This window comes from Rhea pennata, chromosome 3, assembly GCF_028389875.1.
Source record: "Rhea pennata isolate bPtePen1 chromosome 3, bPtePen1.pri, whole genome shotgun sequence".
Classification (NCBI taxonomy): domain Eukaryota; kingdom Metazoa; phylum Chordata; class Aves; order Rheiformes; family Rheidae; genus Rhea; species Rhea pennata.
Genome location: NC_084665.1, coordinates 10,606,756 through 10,626,567, shown reverse-complemented (window position 1 = coordinate 10,626,567; position 19,812 = coordinate 10,606,756). Strand labels below are relative to the sequence as shown.

Sequence of the window (19,812 nt, the reverse complement as noted above, 5' to 3'; positions counted from 1 at the left end):
AACTTGCATCTGTTTCAGCAGTATGTCACAAGAAAAAGGTTTCTTGGAGCTTCTCGTCAAAACCAGAGCAAAAGCAAGCCTGATGCCTCCGCCTGCAGCCAAACTGCCAGGGAGGTTCGTGGGAGGTGGGCACACTCAGGGCCAAGGCCCCTTCTCTGGCCACGTTTTATGAGATAACACTTGACTTCATGATCTGCTCTATCTAGAGAGCCTTCGACTCCAATGTATGTCCTTAATTTTGCTCATGACTCCTCAGCATCATGCTCCCAGCTGTCCACCTAGCCCATCTTGTTCCTGTAATGCCCGGGTGACTGCCCCATCCCCGCGGTAGGGCTGCGGGTGCCCCGTGGCACATCAGGTCGGCTGTGTATCTCGAGGTGGGTGGCCATCCCCAGGGTCGTGGATGCTGAAACTTCAGGAAGGAGTTCACCGTGGTTCCGGGTTAGCAGTGTGCCGCACGAAAGGGCAGTGCCAGGGGAAGCGGTTGGAGAGTGGTCATCCCCCAAAATGGGCAGTATTTGGCAGTATTTGTGTAGAAGCTGCCAAGTATCCGGGTTTCTAAGGCAGCAAAGATAACTTTCAAAGATATTTCTGGAGATATTTCTGTAGCAAAAAATACGGCAACTGCAAAGTGAAGGCAATGCTGCACCACCGTGATCTATGGTACGCCATTGATCATACTCCTCTCTGGGGTGAGTCACACATGGCCAGCAAATCCTGCCAGTGTCTTTTGCATAACGGTCAGGTGGGGACCCTGGCAGGGTCTGGAAGGCTTATTAGCAAAAGCAGGGCATAAAAAGATCAGGATCTAAATCTAGGTGGTTGCAGTTTAATGCAGGAAATGGGAATGGAGTAACTAAACATGGATATATTTTAGGGTTTTTATCTGTCTCTTCCTCTGCACTTCATGTAGCCTTTTGCACCAGAGCAGAAACGATTGTAAAATATATCTGCGTTCTGAGAAAAGTTATGCATTTATGGAACAGAGCTAGGACTATTCAAAGCATGATTCATATGTGCAATAAAATTTCCTTACGCAGCCCTGCAGTAGGATGTAGTCTTTGCTGTGAGAGCTAATGTAACTAACTTCACACAGGGGCCTACAAAGAAGATACTGAACATACAAGGCAGCCTTACTTGCAAGGTTACTTGGTATCTTTTTTAATTGCACCTGCATAGTGTTGAAAATTCATGTGATCTTAATAGAAATGCGCCTTTATGCACTATTTTTTACATATCCACACCTCTTATAGTCATGGGGCTGCAAGAGAGGCAGGATTTTTGTGCTTGCTGAAGTTGCACGATGCTGCTGCAGGTCCAGGCCCGGTGCTCGAGCCCAGCTCTTGCAGAGTGGCCATGCCATAGCCTTGCTGCGTAGATCCTGGGGCGAGGACAGGGAAGGAGATGGCTGGAGCTCCAAGAAAAAATTATCTTCCTGTCTTTTCCGGTTCGAAGTTTCAGAAATAACGTAGGAGTTGTGCTGCAGCCTGCTGAGGGCCTGTGTTGTGTCCTGTGGGCAGCAAGTCAGAAGGTGGATGGGGAGGGCTAGGGGAGAGTGTAGGGCGGAGGATGGACATGGGTCACACAGACCGGTGAGCCAGCTCCAGAGCGGTATCTGAGCTTTCCTTTGAGGGAAGTGATATGTTTGCTTTGAAGGACAGCCAGGAAGCAAAAATAACATGTAGTGTTCATGGTGTGGAAATCAGGATTTAAGAGCGAACGAGAGCACTAACTTGTTTGTCAGTATATAGACCCATCCTGATGCTCAGCGTTGGAACTGGTGTCATCATGTGGCTAAATTTGTTTGAGTTGGTAAAATGACTTTTTAAGTAATTTTTTTAATTGACTTTCCCTTTTACACAGAACTGTGTTGTGTTGTTTTCTAGGGACAATATATAATTTGTTCGCTAGTAGCATGTCCTATTTATACAAATTAAACCTTTTTAACAACATTCTTATTAATTGGTTTTGACTGCACTGCATTAATTACAGAAGGGATAGTGTAGTTTTAATTGCAGAGAATTAGTCTCTAATTTCAGGAAAACAGACAACACTCAATGTGCAGCTTCCAGTAGGAGTTTGTTATCTCTGTGTTTAAACATTGTACTTAAACCATTAAAATAATCTGGTGGCGGCAGTAATTATACGAATAACTGGGTGGGAAGGGATCATAAAATAACACGGTGTAAAAATAGCACCAGGGAACTTGTTTTTATAGACGAAGTAAAGGCGGGAGGGGATGAGTTCCCAGGTAGGAAGCGGTGATGGGATGCCAACGGTTCCTCACTGCGGTCGCCGTGTCGGGGCGAGCGTGGCCTCTTGCAACACGTGTGGGCTTTAGGGGTAGGACTTGTGTCTGGTTTTGTAGCTTTAGGTCTTAGCCTGTGCCTTGGTGCACGGATCGAAGAGCTTCTGAAGTGCCCTGTCTGTACCGGCGCGGCAGGCGCTTCCCCCAGGGAAAGCGACCCAGAAATCAGGCTGGGCTTGGAACAAGCCCCACCAAGGTTCGCTGGGCGCCGCGTCTGGGGTGCGTCCCCCAGGATGCTGCTCTGGGCCCCCTCGGGAGCTGCTCGCCTCCTTCCTTTGGTTTTCTCCCCTCTGTGTTGGCCTGGAGCAGAGAGCCCAGAGCCTCCTGGTGCTCCTGGTCCTGGTCCTGGCCTGGGCCGCAGTGGCGGACCGAGACGTGAGCCTCCTCGTGGGAGCTCGGCTCCCAACAAGAGCAGGAGAAATGCCTGTATTTTGCAAACCCTCCTCATTTTGCGACTACGCTGTTATACAGCCTGGCAGGTTTGGCGTGAAGCGACGTACCCCTTGGGGAGGAGAAGCGATTTGTTTTGCAGGGTATGGGAGCAGAGGAAACCGTATTTTTGCACGTTGCAGCAGCTGTTATAAAACTGCCTTGGTTACAGTTTGTCTTTGGGCATGAAAATTAAATGAAAATTCACTTGAAAAGGTGAAACTTTCCACTGTCATTAAGACAGGCAATGCAATAGTTGATGGTAAGTTGCTGAAGCTTGCTAAAGACCACTCAGGGTGAAGCTGACTTTGGATTTAAGAGCCAGTACTGACGACCAGGTGCACAAAATGCACCACTCTGCTAGTTCTGGTTTGGGTGAGAAAGCTCTTTAAGTCCTAGTCGTGTGCCGTAACGTTTCGGCGGCTGTAACTACTGCCTCTGAGTTTGTACAGCACTTAGCACTTTCTGATGCGTGAGAAGCACGTGAGCTGGTAACGGATCCCACCAGACCTGTTGGAGGAACAACAAGCCCTAATGGTAGAAGTGGTGGAGCCACTCTGAGGAGCGGCTGCTAGAAGTGACTTTATTACGCACGTGCTCGCGGGCGAGAGTAAATGATCCAGAAATATGTTTGCCAGAGGTGGTCTGTGTTATGGTACTCTTTTAAAACTCTCTGGAGGGACTAAATTAATACCCATACAATGCTTTAAGGATTCAAAATGCTAGCAGGGTAATAGCATTTATTGTTTACTATTAACAATTGTTAATTTATTATTATTTATATTGCAGGATTTTGAAATCTCAGCATCTTCAACGAATTAGAAAAAGATGTTGGTGGTGCTTTTGAGACTTTTTTTGACCCACGGTAGCTGTTCGGCTACAAAGTCACCGCTTCATTTTTTTTTTTTCAGAGGTAGACATTTTCCACCTTAATATTTGACTGGCTTTAAACCTGCTGAATCTTGAGCAGATTTGTTGTTGAGATTCCCACCAGGCTTACGGGTTTCCCCGCGGCGTACGCTGTACGACAGCGCAGAGCGTTTAGTCGTTACGCTGTGCAAACGGAGCCTGCGATTCCCTTACTTAGAGCGTGTCTGTTCTGAAACCGTCTTAATATACTGTATCATCGCGCTTGAGGAGGTCAAATCTCCTTTTAGCCCGATTTCCTAAGGAGGCTTACGCGCTCATGCTCTGTTTATATCTTCATCCCTCCCTTGGAGAACTTTTGAACCCGTTGGCCAGGAGCAGTCAGATTTTCCGGGGTGCTCGAGGCGGCGGTGACGGCAGCCTGCGAGCTGCAGGCGCAGGATGATGGCGAAGGAGACCGCGTCCGTGCCGGCTCGCGCGGCTGTCGGGCATGGAAAGCCCACGGGGCGGGTTTGCAAACCTGGGGGCGGCCCCCAAACCTGCTTTGGGGTTGCCTCGCGGCTCCCTCCGGAGCACCTCGCTCCGGCTGCCTGGCGGGAGTTCGGCTCCGAGGAGCAACCCGCGAGTAGCGGGCAGGGGTGTAGCAGCAAGCTGAAGTGCTTTGCTCCGGAGAGCACCAAGATTTAATAAAATAGAGCTGACGAAGCCTGCTGTGCCCTGCACACGCACACTGCAATTTTGGCAGAATTTGGAAGAAAAAGAGCAGAATTTATATTCTGAACTTTTGCATGGAGTTTTTCAGAAGTTCACAGTTAAATTGTGAATATTGCCATATTAAATATTTTTTTCAAAGCTCCATATTTTGAAACGAAGTGACTGAGGATCTGATTTCTGGGTTTTTTTACAGAAAATTTTCCAGCTCTTACAATACAAAAGGAATGAAATATTGAACAAGGCTGAGCCTACAGGTTCAGAAACAGGAAGGCTGATTAAAGCTGCGTCTAGTGATATATGTGTGTTTGTGCATGCATATGCAAATGTGTGTGCATGTATATGCATACACGTGTATACGTGTATATATGTTTATGTATCTCTATCTGTGTGTGTATACGGATACACAGATATGTATGTATGTATACATACCTGCTATGAAATACTGTATTTTTCAAGCCGTTATAATTAGTGGTGGGAAGAGATAGATTTGTTGTTTTAATTCCTAGGCTTGAGAATGTTGTGCTAGGAGAAAGCAAGCAAACCGACAAAATAACCTGCTTGAATCTTGCTCTGGATTGCAGTGCCGTTGTGTCCCAGGGCAGAGTCAGGGCCATGGTCCTGCAGAGTCTCTGCTTGGCACGCCGTCCTCCCATCTGCGGGGTGCAATTCCTTCAGCTCTGCATGCTTTTGTTTCCCACCCACTTTTCACCATCTATGTTTATTTAATCTGTCCTCGGGCTGGAGGTGCAGGCCAAGCAGGGGTTGAGGCCAAGCAGGAGCGTGTCTGAGGCCAGTACATTTGGGGCTGCTTCCACAGCTAGGATAGACTTTATTCGAAATCCTGGACCCGTGGGCTTGTTCAAGCTCCGTGCCTTTTTCCGACTGACACAGAGAAGATTCCCCGCAGTCCTGCGTGACCCAAGTAAAACAAAAACCCACTGAGTTATAGCTCGCAAGGAAAAGGCTTGTGTCAGCTGAAGTCTCTCAGCAACAACCTCAATAAACTAAATCCTTCTCTGAGAGGAAAAGATAATCATATGAAGAGGCCAAATATCCCCCTGCTGCGCATCTGTCAGGCAGCTACTTGCTAAAGTAGCAGTGAGCCTGCAGAGCCGTTCTGTGCTCTGCTGCGCTAACCCTGATGAAAAGGGAGAGAGGAGCAGATGGGCGGGGGGAATCAAATCTGCATGGAGAACAGTGCGTATTTGGAAAAGCTGTGCAGGCAGTCTCTCTGTCACTGCTGCTCCAAGTAGAGGTGCGGTGAGCTTGGAGGGGGACCCTTTCGCTCTTGGCTGCTCGGGAACGGCAGGAGCTGTTTGGGGGATGAAAAGCAGCAAGGTCGATGGGACCGTATGCGTGTTGCCGGGTGTACTGCAAGGTGGCTGCGTTTTTTATGCAGCATTTGTGTTTGGAAGTGCTGGCTCTTCGGGGTGGTGGACCCACGGCACACATGTTGGATCGGGTCTGCCTGCCCAGGGTGGGAATGGGGGCTTCTGCTGTGCCAAGGAGCACATCAACCAGGTGGTAGTGCTGGGTCAGCACAGTGTGTTGGGAAGTAAGGTTGGGGTACATGGGCTGTGCCTTTCCCCAGCCGAGCACAGCCCTGGGTGCGGGGAGGTGGTGATTTCTTCCGGAGATCTTTGTAACACACGTCTGTGTTTCTTTGCTCGTTTTTGCTTCATAAGGGCTGTGAGGCAGATGCCTCAGAGACGCGTGGAGAAAGAACAAATAAGCGCTTCTGGAGCGGATTGAAGTAAAGCCCTTTCATGCTTTTGGCAAAGGCAAGACGATGAATTGGTGGTTCTGTTTGTTTTGAGTGGCTTCAGTTTACCTAAATCCGATTCCAGGCCCTTGGGATCAACATAATCATTCAAGATCAGCACAAACAAATCCAAGCCTAGATTGCTGCCAAAAAGGGTAATTCCTCCCCTACTACCAATGGCCCATTTCCACCTTTCTTGGTGCTGAGGCCAGCATTTCTCTCACACATGCCTATAGCTCGTGCATGATGTCCACCTCGTTCGTTCTGCCACCCTTGCCCTGCTCCTCTGCTGCTTTTTGCAAGCTTAGCCCTTGGTCCGCAGACTCCTGCTGAGCTCTTCAGCACCATCACACCCACCACCTCTGTTCTCCAGGTTCCTGTGCTGCTTCTCACCCTTCCTGGCTCTTCCTTATCTTCTGGCAGTTCAGTGCCTCCATCCCCACCTCTGGGTAATTTCGTTGAAGACCTCGTTAAACTTCCCTCTGGCTGTACCTGGCTGCACTCCCCCTCTCTTTTTTTCCCCATTTCTCAGTTGCGTGAGAGCTGCAAGACTTCCCTCCACCTAGCTGTAAGAGCAGAGATGGAGGAAAGCGCTTCTGCAGCAGCTCCCCCAATTACTTAGAGAAGGTGGTGCTACGCCACCATTGCAGTCATGCCCGGAAGCTGCCCTTGTTTTCTATTTCCACGTGAATTAAGCATCAATGGGAGAATTTACTTTTCCCATCATGCACGCTAAAATAAGCCTATTGATTTCAGCGCCATCATCCCTAATGTGCAGAGCTGAGAAGAAAAAAAGAATAAAACTGTAGATGTCTTCAGGTACCTGATACAGGTACTTGTCTGGTTAAACAGAAGGTTTTTCTTTTTGTGTTCAAGAAGAATAAAGAAGCAATTCCTTCTGACTTCAGAAAATCAATCTTCAAAGAACCTTCATAGTTTTTTAAGAAAATACTTTTTTGGGGGGAGTTAATAGTTCTTTTTCTTGTTTGGGTATATCAAGGATTTTTCTATGGCTAAAGGAATTAGCTGTTCAGGAAATTAAACTTTGCTTGTAATTGCCAAGCTGGCTTCAGCAAGGCATCCTCTGTAATGATTACTCCGGATAGCCCCTCTTGAGAGTTAGCTTTGATTCAATCTCTTTGCTGTATCAAGGCCCTCCTGAATGGAGATTTCAGACATGCATAATTATTTAGGGGAGGAGGTTACTATGTGGGTTGCTGAGGACACTAAATCCATTTCCACTAGAAAGCTGATTGCATTTGAGACAGGAAGGCAGAAATGGAAATGAAAATGTCTATACCACTAATCTCAGATACATACTTCTTTTGCCTTAATTTTAATCTTAAATTTATGCCCATGAGTAAGCTATGAATGGGAATAAACTATGTTTTTGTTTTAAATGAGTGTTTGGCATGACAAGAATTGTCTTAACGTCAATGTAAAAAGCCTTTAAGGAGCCACACTGGAGGGAGCAATCAGATTTACTGACAATGTTCCTACGTTCTCTCTCGGAGCAGATGGGAGCACAAGCTGACCAAATCAAAGCTCATGAAATGGATATCAGAAAGCGAGTGTACCCCAAATTTCTTCCCTGTCCTTTCTTATAAAGGACTGCTCACCATCTAGTATGAATTCCTTACACATCCATCAGAAGATGACCTCTCGTCATTACAAACTTTGGTCCAACTCAAAATAAGGCTTAAACGTGAAAGGATTTGTACTCATTACTGACCTAGTGGGCTGTTTAGGTTCTCAGAGGAAGCATTTTTACAAGATCTCATCACTGGCTTAATTCTCCAGCTTTCTGGCCTGCAGATTTCTTGTTTGCTGTGAAATGTGTGTGCTTGAATCAGTTGCAGGAAATGAATTGCAGACTCTGGAATCTATCATCTTTGCTCTGCCTGTAGATTTCAGCGTATCATTCCCTTCCAAATGTGCTGTCTCTTCATAAAACACAAAGGTATTTTTTCCATTGCACACAAGCTGGCTGTTCTTAAGTTTCCGCTGGTTGGGGCTGCGAATTTGGATCAAGCTTAATGAAATCAGTGGGATTTTTGCGACCTCGGTGCAGCCAAGTTGCACGATGTTTTAGAAGAAAAGAGAGAAAGTTGCATTCGGAAGCTGAACGTGAAGGCTGGGATAGACATGTGTGTCTGCGTGCAGAAGCACCTTGCCCCCAAGGAAATTATTCCTGCTGCATGAAACCGGTTACAAAGCAATCACGGGAGCAGCAGAGCTGCTGGGTTCGACCGGCCAGGAGCTCAGGCGAAGAGTGAGCAAAAGCGGGTGTGATGAGCTGTGGGGCAGTAGTGGGCTCAGCCAGTGCGGTTGTAACTGGTGGAGGGAAGGCGAGCAGAGTTCTGGTGTGTGAAATGCCCTGCCAGGGAGACGTTCGTGGGTGAACCTCCTCCTGTGCTGGGTGATGCATCGGCACCACGTGCGACAGGGGCAGCAGGGCTGGAGCACTGGTGAAAATGGAGCAGTGCTTTTTTTTTTGACGTGGCAGAATAGCGTATGTTAATTGGCAAGTTGATGTTGATTTTGAATGTTACACTGTGAAAGCAGAGCAACGAGAGACAAAATAAATAGGACGTGTTAACTGAGCTACAGTCTTACTCAGAGCTTAATAATTAAGTTATCTGCCTTTTTCATCTTTTGAATCTCCTTAGTGCTTAATGCTTCTCTGCATGACAGTTAACACTCAAAGGTATCTTTTGCTTATTTAATTACAGCTTAATCTTGCCCATTTCTGACCGCTCTGGTGCGACTGTTTGAGACTGTTCATTTATGTGTGCAGACATAAATGTTTGCACCATTAACTGGATGAGGATGAAGGATTGCAGCGATCTGCAGTGAGATACGCAGTAGCTGCAGTGGGAGAGGCTGTCCTGAGCGTGCTGTGCCGCTCTGTGGGCTACTCGTTGTCAGCTGGAGCAGGAGTACGGCACTGATGGGGCCAAATTGCAAGTGGGTTGTGGCTGTAGGATCTGCAAGGAATCCGGTCGCTTTACGGCACTGTCAGACATACGCCAGTTTTCGCGGTAGAGCAGTTTGAGAAGTTGTCACATCTTGGTTGAGGCATCCAGAGGGATGATTGGAAAAGCACAGACAGACGTGTGCAGAGGGTGTTCAAACATGGGAGAAGCTGGGTAATTTGGGGCAAGCAGGGGAACACAGTGCTGGCGTGTCTCTGCACCGCATCCTGCAGCTGCATGGGAAGAAGGTGAGAGCAGAGCCAAGGTGGCTCAACTCCATGTCCAAGCTGCTCACCCACTGCCCTGCCTTTTGCTTTGCTGCCCCTCATTAACTTTGGCTTCACCATGCGGACATCTTTGCCTCGTGTGCAACTGCTGCTGCTCACGGTGGAGGGCCATTTTTTAGTGTAAATGTTGTCAGTTTGTACCTTGGCCCTTTTGGAAAGGAAGGGTTAGCTAAGGTGTGCAGAAGCCTCGTTTTTGGCTCAGCAGAGCCTGTGTGGGCAACAGCAGCATGGCCGTCAGATGCTGCATGTGAGTTTGGAGACGAGGGCGGACACCAGGAGATTGGCTCATGTGCCACTTTGTGCCTCTCATACGAGCAGTCCATGCACCAACAGGCTCTGGGCTGCATTTTCTAGCTTGGATTTGGGATATAGACAGACCAGCTGGATACACGCACACTCTTAGCCCATGCAGATGTGGAAGAAGATCATTGAAAGACGAGTTTTCCTTCTTGGTGCCAGGATCTCATGCCGTCAACCAGCATGGCTCGGCTGATGAATGGCAACCCATCGAGTTGCAGTAACTCAGGAGACCCTTTCTCCCTATCTTTGGGCAATCCACGCGGACCAGCATATCATACAAGACACACAGTGTATCTCCGAGGCTTTGAAACAAGCTGTAAAGGTGGAAGGATTAGGAAGGTCTGGGCTTTGAGCAGGCTTTGGGCTCTGATGAAAGAATACCCAACAGACTCAAACTTGTTTAGTTGAAATGGAGAGGGCTGAAGATGCGTAAGTATTTATCAGATCCCACACCTCCCTGTGGTGCCGTAGCGGGCCAGACAGAAGCACTGCTGGTGGGATCCACTCTAAATATTTTGATGACATAGCAACCACAGCACTGCTTGTTTGACTAATTCTGGCACTGCTTTCCTGCTTGTGAAATCAAAAATGTTCCTGCTGCCCTGAACTCAAGTGGTTGCATTTCTTCCTTGCTTATGCTAACTATTAAAATACCTTGATCAGTAAGACTGTTCATCTATGGTTATATAAAGAAAGGCAAAGATCTAGCATTGGTAATTAAACAGATCTACTTACCAAATATCTTGCGGACTGAAATAGCATATCTGGATTTTGTAGGTGTGAGATGTGTAGCTGCTTCTCTGTGTGAGCTTGTAACAATAACAGGTCATCTGTAGGCCATCATAATATTCAAGATAAGGTAGGAAAGAATGCAAATTAACATTTAGTAAGTGGAACTAAAGGTTTTTGTTCTCAGGACGTAGCCCTAAGCCTTCTGAAATCAATCTTTCCTGGCAGTGTAAATCACCTGCTTTTTGCAAGAGGGCCTAACATACCCTGGAAGAAGTGGCATATAGCATCAGTAGAAAGACAGCAAGGAAAATTGTATCAAGTGCCTCGATTTCTCTTAATCTCCTCTGTCCGTTTTAGCCTCATTTGGGATATCTGAGGTAAAAATTGCGGCTCCTTCCATGATGGCTTCAAAGTGGCACTGAGGGAGCTGCATGCCCTGAGGAGCTGCCGGGCGTCTTCTGCTGCCTCCTCACCGCTCTCCGTGTTGGTGAACGGCCCCGCGTAGCCGGGAGCCCGGCGGGTCCGGAGCTGATCCCCATCTCAGAGATCAGCGTGGCGCCTGCCAGCTGGCACCGCAAGGACACCGCTGGAGCTGTCCCTGCATCTGCTCGGTCTTTGCCTGCCGCCGTCTTGCTTGCAGCCATGGGGCTTCCTTCCCCAGGCTTTCGTAGGGGCTTGGAGGCACAGGGCGTTTGGCCCCGAGGACATGTCTGGCCAGGCATTGCTTTCTGTCATGACACCCAGTGACCTTAAGAATGAAGATTGCTGCTCATTAAACGTGATCTTTGAAAAACGGGACACCTCTGGGTCAAAATGCATAAATTTAGAAGGAAACGATTTATTCAAAAAATTAAGTTTTGCAGAAATGGAAAGGGAGTTTACCTGCCACGCTGCTGTCTTTTGGAAAGTGCGTCTCAAACTTCATCTCCTCAGTGCTCTTGCAAAGTTGATTTTGGAGTCGTAGAACAACAACTTTTATAATTTTTCTTTTCTCAGCAAAACTATTAGAATTTTCTGTGGCAACATCTCCTATTTCCCCAAAAAGGCTTATAGGGGTTCTGAGAAGGGGTTTTTGTTTTTTTGTCTTTAGAAAGTCATTCTGGCAGAAGCATTTTGACCAGCTTTTGCATATTGAAATGTCATTGCGGTAATCATCAGGAACATGTTGTGTGCCTCTTCTGAATACAATTTATGGTGAAGATTGCTCAAAAGATACCCCAGCAAAGTCATTATCATCTTTTTTATGCCTTTTATTCGGTGCACATCATATTGTGTCCTTGGATTCCTGTGTATTTTCTTCCTTGCTGATTGAATCTTATTTTCAGTCTTTCCAATCTTAGTGAAACTAATGGAAAAAAAAAGATTTCTAAATTTAGATTTTTTTTTCTGGCTTGGAAAGTCTTTGAAGCTGGATATTTTGTTGATTTTCTTGCTGTTCAGCCTTTTGCTTAGATAGATTTGAGCCTTCCAATAGTCTTGTTTTCTTGGCTGTAAGATATGCCAGATTTTAATATTTTTAACACTCTATTATTGACTCTAGGACCTTTTGGATTGGCTTTCTCTGTCTTTTCCAGTTGTTTGTTATTTTTGACCTATTAACTGTGGTGGGAGTTAAATTTAATTATGTTACGTTGAACTTGTAAATGTAACCTTGATTAAACCACTCTGGGTCTCTGTTCTTCAGCTCTCTTGAAACTGCCTTACGCTATTCCATTTGCAGTATAACCTACATTAGGAGATTCTGCTAAACTTATTTAAAAATGAGAGAGCTGATGTTTCATTGCTTTCCTGAAGTGACTGTTATTAAGGACTGATGTTAATTTGTGATTTCTGTGAGGTTTTTCCATCAGCGGAGAAGTCCCTAAGTTAAAGTTTTCGGGGGGTTGAGGGGGGGGCCTCCCGTTCTGTTTGCAAGTTGCAAACAAAGTACCACCGTGTGAACCTGTGCCGGGGTTGGGTTATCTTCTCGGTGCTGGGAGCGGGCCTCGCGCTTGCGGTACGTGCCAAATCCCGGAGTAGTGCGGTGCCGATTTCAGTGGAAGAGGCAGTGGGTGCTCCCGTTCCGCTGATCCTGGACTCGAAGGTCTGCTTATGTCTCGTTCACATCGTCTCGCATTAGATACGGGAGAGGTCTTCCCCGAGCGTGGTATAAGTTGCAGATTACATAACACAGGCTGTCTAAACCAATGTTTTTATAACCGCAATTTGTCTTATTTTAACCAGGGGCTTTAAAGCTGACTATTGATAAATGTACTCAGACATATTTAATTAAGTATCAATATAATGCAATCATGGGATTATTTTTAAAGCATTAAAGAGTTTTGAGACTTGGAGAGATTTTCATCTGTTTTTAACGGAATTTTTTTACTTCCTACGTGGCATTTTGTAGACCATCCTTATTAGGTACTTCATCTCTTCAGTATAATTTGACTAAGTTGAGTCAGCCTGATCTCTGACCAAGGACGAAGTGCTCGCGCCGCTCGTCGGCTTTGGTCTGGTGCTGGCACCCCTTGCGCTTTCATCTCCGGTCACTCGCAGCTGAGGGCTGTGCGTAGCTGAAGTTTTGCTCCGTGCTTTCAAATCTGGGTTTTCAAAAGAAAATTGCAGCCGCTCCTCTGCGCTGGCAGCGCTGAGATGGCCGAGCCCAGGGAGCGAGGTGCGTGATCCTCCCGCAGCCCCGCGAAGCGGCAAGATACAGATCGTCTGGCTGAATGGGCTGAGCGGCAGATAATTATGAATTACAAGGATGCTTTGAAATAGGTTTATCCAGAGGTACGTATTCTGCTAGCTTTTGCAGCTTTGCTGCCATAAATTCTCTCGCTAAAACATCCAAACAAACAGAAGGATTAAGTAGAGCTCTTGTACCTGGGCAGATATTACGGTGACTGTGATTTTTTTTTTCTTTCCCCTAGCTTTAGTACATGCATCAATAATTGCCAGATACCTTGGCTGCTTTTTGGAACATGTATGTTTGTACTTTGAATTTCAAATAATAGCACAAAACTGTCCCCCAAGTTTTATTTCTTTTTTCTTGTGGGGTTCCATCTAATCATTGGCACTTTGGAAGTTCATTATTTATCCAGCTGCAAGCTGAATGCTTCAAAATAGCAGTCAGGTAGTGATGAAAAAGAACAAAGAAATATGGCTGTACGTTTTTACAGAAAAAGAGCGGAGAGGGCAGTTTTATAACAGGGAGCAAATGCAGTGTAAGTGTCAGTGTTTTGGGAGGTGGCCCATGTTGGAGAGATTTGGTAGTATTGCATTCTTTACTGCTCTTTCATTTTCTCAATCCTCCTCGCATACCTGATTATAAAATCTCTTATAATTCCTTAGTATGTCTCCCTTGTGAGTAAAGTGAACTAGTACTTCAAATCTCAGGTATCATGTTGGATTTATATCAGCATTTGGAGAGTCTGTTTTAAAGTTCTACGTTGTCTGAGTTATAAATGAAGAACAAGTACACGGAAAATTTTCCTGAAGTAGCACATCACTTCCCAGAAAATGAGAAAGTAATGTAAAATGCATGACTGGTTGGTTTATCAGCTGAGTGGAAAAAATGGTTTCTAGAGGACATGAATTATGCGTTAAGTAATTTTTAATATTAATTTTATTGGCGCTTTTTAAAGTGACTGTACCAATGGCATTCTGAAAATATTTAAAACAGTCAGAACCTAGAGCAAACAGCAACCTCCAAAAAGACAATTAACTTCACAAGTAAACCAGCTCCAAATTAAGCCAGTTCTTGTCTTAAGAGAAGAAAATCAAGCCTTGATCCTGTGAACTTTGATACTTGCTTTGCTTTAAGCATAGGAATAGTCTCATTAACTGCTGTAAGACCCAGTAGTATGAATAAAGTTATGCATATGTGTAGGATAAGACTTAAATCCCACGCGACGTCAGACCTGATCTATACCTCTGAATCTGTAGTTTCCCGAGGAAACAGTAGGAGAGAAATCTTGAAGAATGCACTAAAAGTTAATACATATGTAGGCATATATATGTAGTTAATACAGTACAGGCAGGGCGGTTCACGCCAGAAGAGATTTGCAGTGTATGCTCTCTGCAGGGACCACTGCCCAGTGCAGAGGCTCCTACCTGCTCCCCTGGCATCTTCACCTAGGCCAGAAGATTTGTCCTCAGCCTGAATGTTGGAAGCACCATGCCAGGTTGTATCAACCACTGTAAAGAGTAGTCTCTTCTGCAAGGTGAGGTGATTTCTCCAGGAATCAAGCAATGTCGGCATGACGCACGACCTGGAGGGGGATGTACTCACACATCTCCAGTTTTTGGGGTGGTCTCCTTTCATCCCGAAAGAAATGCCTTGTTTATAACATATTCCTGCTTTCCTCTTGACTCCTGCTGAAACATACTCCAAAATGGATATAACGTCTGTACTGGTACTTCATAAACAGCCCAACTGCATATTAAGTGAGGGCTGAGCCTTGCGGTAAATTCTCCGTGCTGGTCTTTCCATCTGCTTTGCGTTATACCCTGCCTTCCTTTGTCAGTAACCCTTGCCCTTCAGTACCCTCGCGACATGGGAGTGGGAACTGAAATGAAACTCGGAAAACGAGACTTTGATATTTTGTCCACAGGCTTTTCCTGCCCTGATTTCTTACTCTCGCTCACCCAGAGATCCCTGGAGAAGCTAAGCTTTGATTCCCTGCCATCCTATCTCCAGTCTCGGTGATCACGTGAAGAGTCTGCAGCTGAAGAGCGTTGAAGCCCAGGGTCCTGGGGCAGGCTGCAGAGCCATGCCACAGAAAGTGTCCAGCCCAGGCGTCAAGCTCAGCACCTACTCCCGGAAAAAAAGAGGCCCCCTTCTTTCAAAATGCTTTCAAACCTGCTATTAAAATTGGATGTAGGTGCCTCTTCCTCACTTTCTTCGGCATACCAACCTTGCAGTGGGACCACTGCACAACGCCGCTGCAGGGAGTTGTGTGGCTCCTCTCTCAGGGAGGATGGCTTCATTCAGAGAGGTGCAGCTATAAAATGAAGGATCTTTTTTTTTTTTTTTTCTTTCCCTCAGCAAAGTTAAAGAATCAGATGTATCCTTTGGTATGAGAAGAGTTAGATTCATGCTTGAAAATTAGAAAACCAAGTCAGGCACCCTGTGAGATGCAGACAATGAAATCCGATCAAATGGGGCTCACACGCTCTTTTTCCCATGCTTATCTACCTTGTCTGTTTGGGCAGTAAGCTCTTCAGGATAGGGATGGTCTGGTTTGTGCAGCAGATGTGGCTCTCATCTGATACTGTTATCAGCAGTCTTTATAAAAACTGGAATGAGTTCTCCTCTTTGGCATCAATTAAGCTAAGTTCAGATGAAGTCTCTCAGAAGAGTTAAATCAGCATAATTCCTTGGTGGAGCTGAGGGTGTTGGTGTTAAGATGTCTTTTTGTAAACGTATAAATAAATCCTCTGCAATACAAGCGCATAACCACAGTAAAAGTTTTTTTGGGCCAGATTTTGCGGTTACTTGAGCTTCAGTGATGTGCAAAGCCTTGTGTCAACTCAAGATCTTTTCTCTGTCTGCACAGGCTATATTTTACTAAGCATTCAGAGTTTTCCCCTGTAAGTAAAATACTGTCGCTCATTGAATTTATTGTTATTGTTCACTGATCGAATCATCTATGTAACTCTTCCGGTAGCTGCTCAGAGGCAGAGGTGTAAGCAGGCGGTGTCTCGTCTTGCAAGGTGCAGAGGGCTCTCAGTGCCCGTCAGCTGTGGTTGACACCAGAACTTGAGTCCTGAACCTTCTGCTGGCCAGCTTTGTAGGGCCAGTTGGGTCTGGTTTTGCTGGAGACAGAAATTTCTTACCTTTCTGCTGACTTTGGCACGTGTGAAGGATACTTCACAGTTCCCAAGTTTAGCATCCGGACCAACATATCTGGGAAGGAACATAAGAATAACTTCAGTTGTACTGGTAGCAGGTGGATAACCAGGGTCCCAACCTTGGTCTTTGTGCACAGTGCAGTATTTTATTTGAGAAGATAGCGAGAGACACTGATACCAGGACATTTGGAGGTGGTGGTGAAAAGACTCCTTTTGAAGTTCCTCTGTTAAATCCTTGCTTTGAATAAGACCTTGGAAGAGATCTTAACCTGTTTCTCGCTTCCTTGCTGAGCTGCATAACCACATAGCCTTTCAGCATAAAAGGAATGTCATCACCCTTTCCATTTCCTCAGTGGTTTTATGAATAGTCCCTACATTTCTAAGGAAGAAAATACTCAGCTGATTCTGTTTGCTGAATTCAGCCCAAATTCACAAGTAACTGCAGATACTCTGAAACAGCATTTTTGACAAATAAGCCACATACATTAAAAAAAAAAAATCTGTTTCAGTTTTTAACCTACGCTTGGCTGATCTTTTCTGTTGGTCTTTCTTGACTTCCTTTTCATAACTTTTTTTTCCTCTCAATCTAAGTAATTTACAATTATCTTTATTTTTCTAAAGGCTGATCTCCACCTAATCCGATGCTTAGCTTGCCACTGTCTCTTGGCATTTGTGTTTGGAATGGGAAAATATTTAATGGCAAGGAAAACATTTAGTAGCAGAAAGCTCACAGGATCCACAATTGCTGGTTGTGTTTATGTGAGCAATTTCAGTAACTTTGCCATAATAACAATAATTCAAGCAGGTGCTGTTGAGTCAAGGACAATTATAGAGTGTTGAATTTTGCATTTGCCTAATATTCTCCACAAGCTGCAACAGCGCCTCGTTTTGCTGATATTTCTAGTGTTGTGACTGAGCAGCTCCTTTTGAAGTCAGCAGTGGTAAAACTACATTTGAGCAGTGCAGAATTAGTTCTAGCGCCCAGAGCTTCTCCCTTGGCGATGGGAAATGACGCCGCGGGTGGTGGCGGCGGCGGTTGTTCCCTTCCTGCGCCGATCCCTGCACGGCCGCGCTCGCTGACAGCCTGGTTCAGGGGCTGCGACTTAGGCAGCTGATTAAAGCTCCACAAATGAGTAAAGAAAAGCTGTACGCTTAGTACACGAATTTTCCCGAGCCACGGGGAAAATCCTCTCTTTCCTACCTGCCCTCTGCTTTTGCAGCTGTCGTGCATCTCCTTAGATAGTCTGAAAGCCTTGGATTAGGGGATATTTCAGGGTGCCTAAAGAGTCATTTAAACTCCTTTGGAAGTTAGGCCCGTACATTTGGTACATACACAGGCTGCAATTTTGTCAGTGTGGTTTGGGGGACTGTGCAGAGTACTGAGGCCCAATCCAACAGAGCATGTGGAAGCAAGCTCCCCGTCCTGCATGCTATTTTTTCAGATAAATCAGACAACTTCAGGGCATTCAAACACAGAAGAGCAATTCCCCAACGTATTATGGTTGTCTGGCTAAAACTGTTGTATGCCAAAGATCACCTCTGAGCTTAACCTCAGTCGATGACTTCTCTGCCTCTGTTAAACCTATTTGAGTAGACTCAGTGTGATAGAATATGAATTGATGCCATGAAGGGAAGCTGCATCTCAGAAGGGAGCTTTGGGGAGCCTTTTTGTTACCCCAGCTTCTCCAGATGGAGAGGTCAGCTCTAGCAGCTGTTTGGCTGATAAAATGGGTTCTTCGCCCACAGATCAGGTTAATAATAAAAATAAATTTCTTCAGATGAAAATTTGAGAGCAAGAAGTGTTTTTTTAACTTCGTTTAAACTTACTGAATGTTTGGTGCTAACGCGTATTGTTTCAGAGTGAAAACTCTAAGCACTTCATCTCGTCTCCATTAGCCATTTTGGTAATCCAGCAGCTGCGTTAATGCTGCGCACGTTAATGAAGCGTCCAAATCAAAAGCTCAGCCCAGTTGCAACCACAGTCCCTCCGCTTCCTCCAGCGTAACTGAGGTCAGAACCGGCCCATTTGTCAGCAGTAGGTTTGCACAGATGTCACTAAGTGTAAAATTTGACCCACAGAAACTTCACTGATGATGACAAATGAGCCAGAAGAGACCTGGCTCGACTCTCAGATCTCGGCTTGAACTTTCAGCGCTTAGTGATTAAGCAATGCAGATTTCCATGTTTAAACTGAGCACGTTGAATCTGAAACATCTCCAGCAGCATAGAGTTGCTGTTTCCATGGAGTCAGCTGTGAAAACAGATCTTTAAAGAAAGGAAAAACATAAGACAAAGCACTTTCACTCCAAAGGGGGGAAAGTTCTCCACCAAGCCCTGCTAGAATCGTACTGGTACTGATAAATCTGTGCAGACAGTGAGTCCCCTTTAGCCACTCCTTTAAGAATGAATTTCTTAGAAATCAAATTGCAAGTTCAGTTTTGCAGAAAGCCAGGGCGCACAGAGGGTTACCCACATGTGCCAGGTGGTTTCTGGTGCTCCAGGAGCCACATACAGAGATGGAGAGTTATTGATCCCTGAAAGACTTGCTTCAAGGGAAGAGAGAGAGAAATGAAGGGGTTTTATGGATTTATGAAGCCCTGCTGTCGAGGCAAAGGAGCTGCTGAGAGATGCTGCATGTGTCTAATAAACTTAACTCTGAGTAGTCGGGTTACTTGGAGAGCTATCCAAGACAGAAGCAGCAGAGGGGACCCAAAGCAGTCATCGCATGGTGCGGAGTTAATCATGTTGCTGTCACTTTGCCTCATATAAAACAGAGCGGATCAAATCCTCCCCTGCGCCCTGCGAGAAGCACTGTGTTGGCTTTCCCCTTTGGTATTGAATCAAGTCAAAGCTACTTGATTTATCTCTCTGTTTTTGTTCTGGCCTGTCCTCCCTTATTCAGTCTGCTCTGGTGTCTATCCCCTTGGACGCAGCGAGGGCCTCGGCGAATCGCCTGGTGCGTGACAGCCTCGGGCTCCTCCTTCCCTCCGTGCCCAAGGCTATAGCCACTTGCATCAGGGCTTTTTCTTAAACGCGCAGTTCATACTTAAATATAATCGATGTCACGGCGAGTACACGTGAATTCATGCTTTTGCAGGGTACGTAGCACCGTAGCACCGTGTCGGTTCATCACTTACATGATGGATGGTCACACCCTGGAAATTTTCCAGAGTTTTTTTGTAGCGTTTTGTGTTAGGACAAAAAAGCTTGATGGGATTTAGCATGGAAGAAAACCACACGTTTGTGGCTCTGGTACTAATAATGCTCTTCCTCCTGTTTTCTGATTCAGCAGAATAGATAGTCTTCATATTCAGGACGCTTTGCCATGAAGATCACTTAACAAACCACTGAGTAGATGAAACATAGGCTAACAGGAAAGGCATAAGCAGGAAGCAGATGGGTAGCACAGTATGTGGTTTGCCTGGCATTTGTTATTTTGCTATAGGAAGCTAAGAAATGAGTTACAGTGGGACCAAAGAAAGAGAAAAAAAACATTTAAACCTATAAATATTCAGGAGGGCAGAAGAAACAAATGTACTGACCTAAATGACTGTTGGTGACTAAATGCTTACAGGCAATATATTCAGATCATAACTGTACCAT

General features: G+C 45.7%; 1 protein-coding gene across 3 annotated transcripts in view; it reads left to right on the top strand.

Moving 5' to 3' along the window:
* Positions 1-19,812, top strand: part of PAK5 (p21 (RAC1) activated kinase 5) — a 136,118-nt gene that overhangs the window by 30,849 nt on the left and 85,457 nt on the right. Inside the window, exon 1 of one of the 3 annotated variants that reach the window (XM_062571540.1) lies at positions 9,251-9,303. The exons of the other annotated variants lie outside the window; for them this stretch is intronic. The gene's annotated coding sequence lies outside the window, so the exon portion shown is untranslated. Of the gene's footprint in view, positions 1-9,250; positions 9,304-19,812 lie in introns of those variants that run through there. 3 annotated transcript variants of the gene reach the window in all.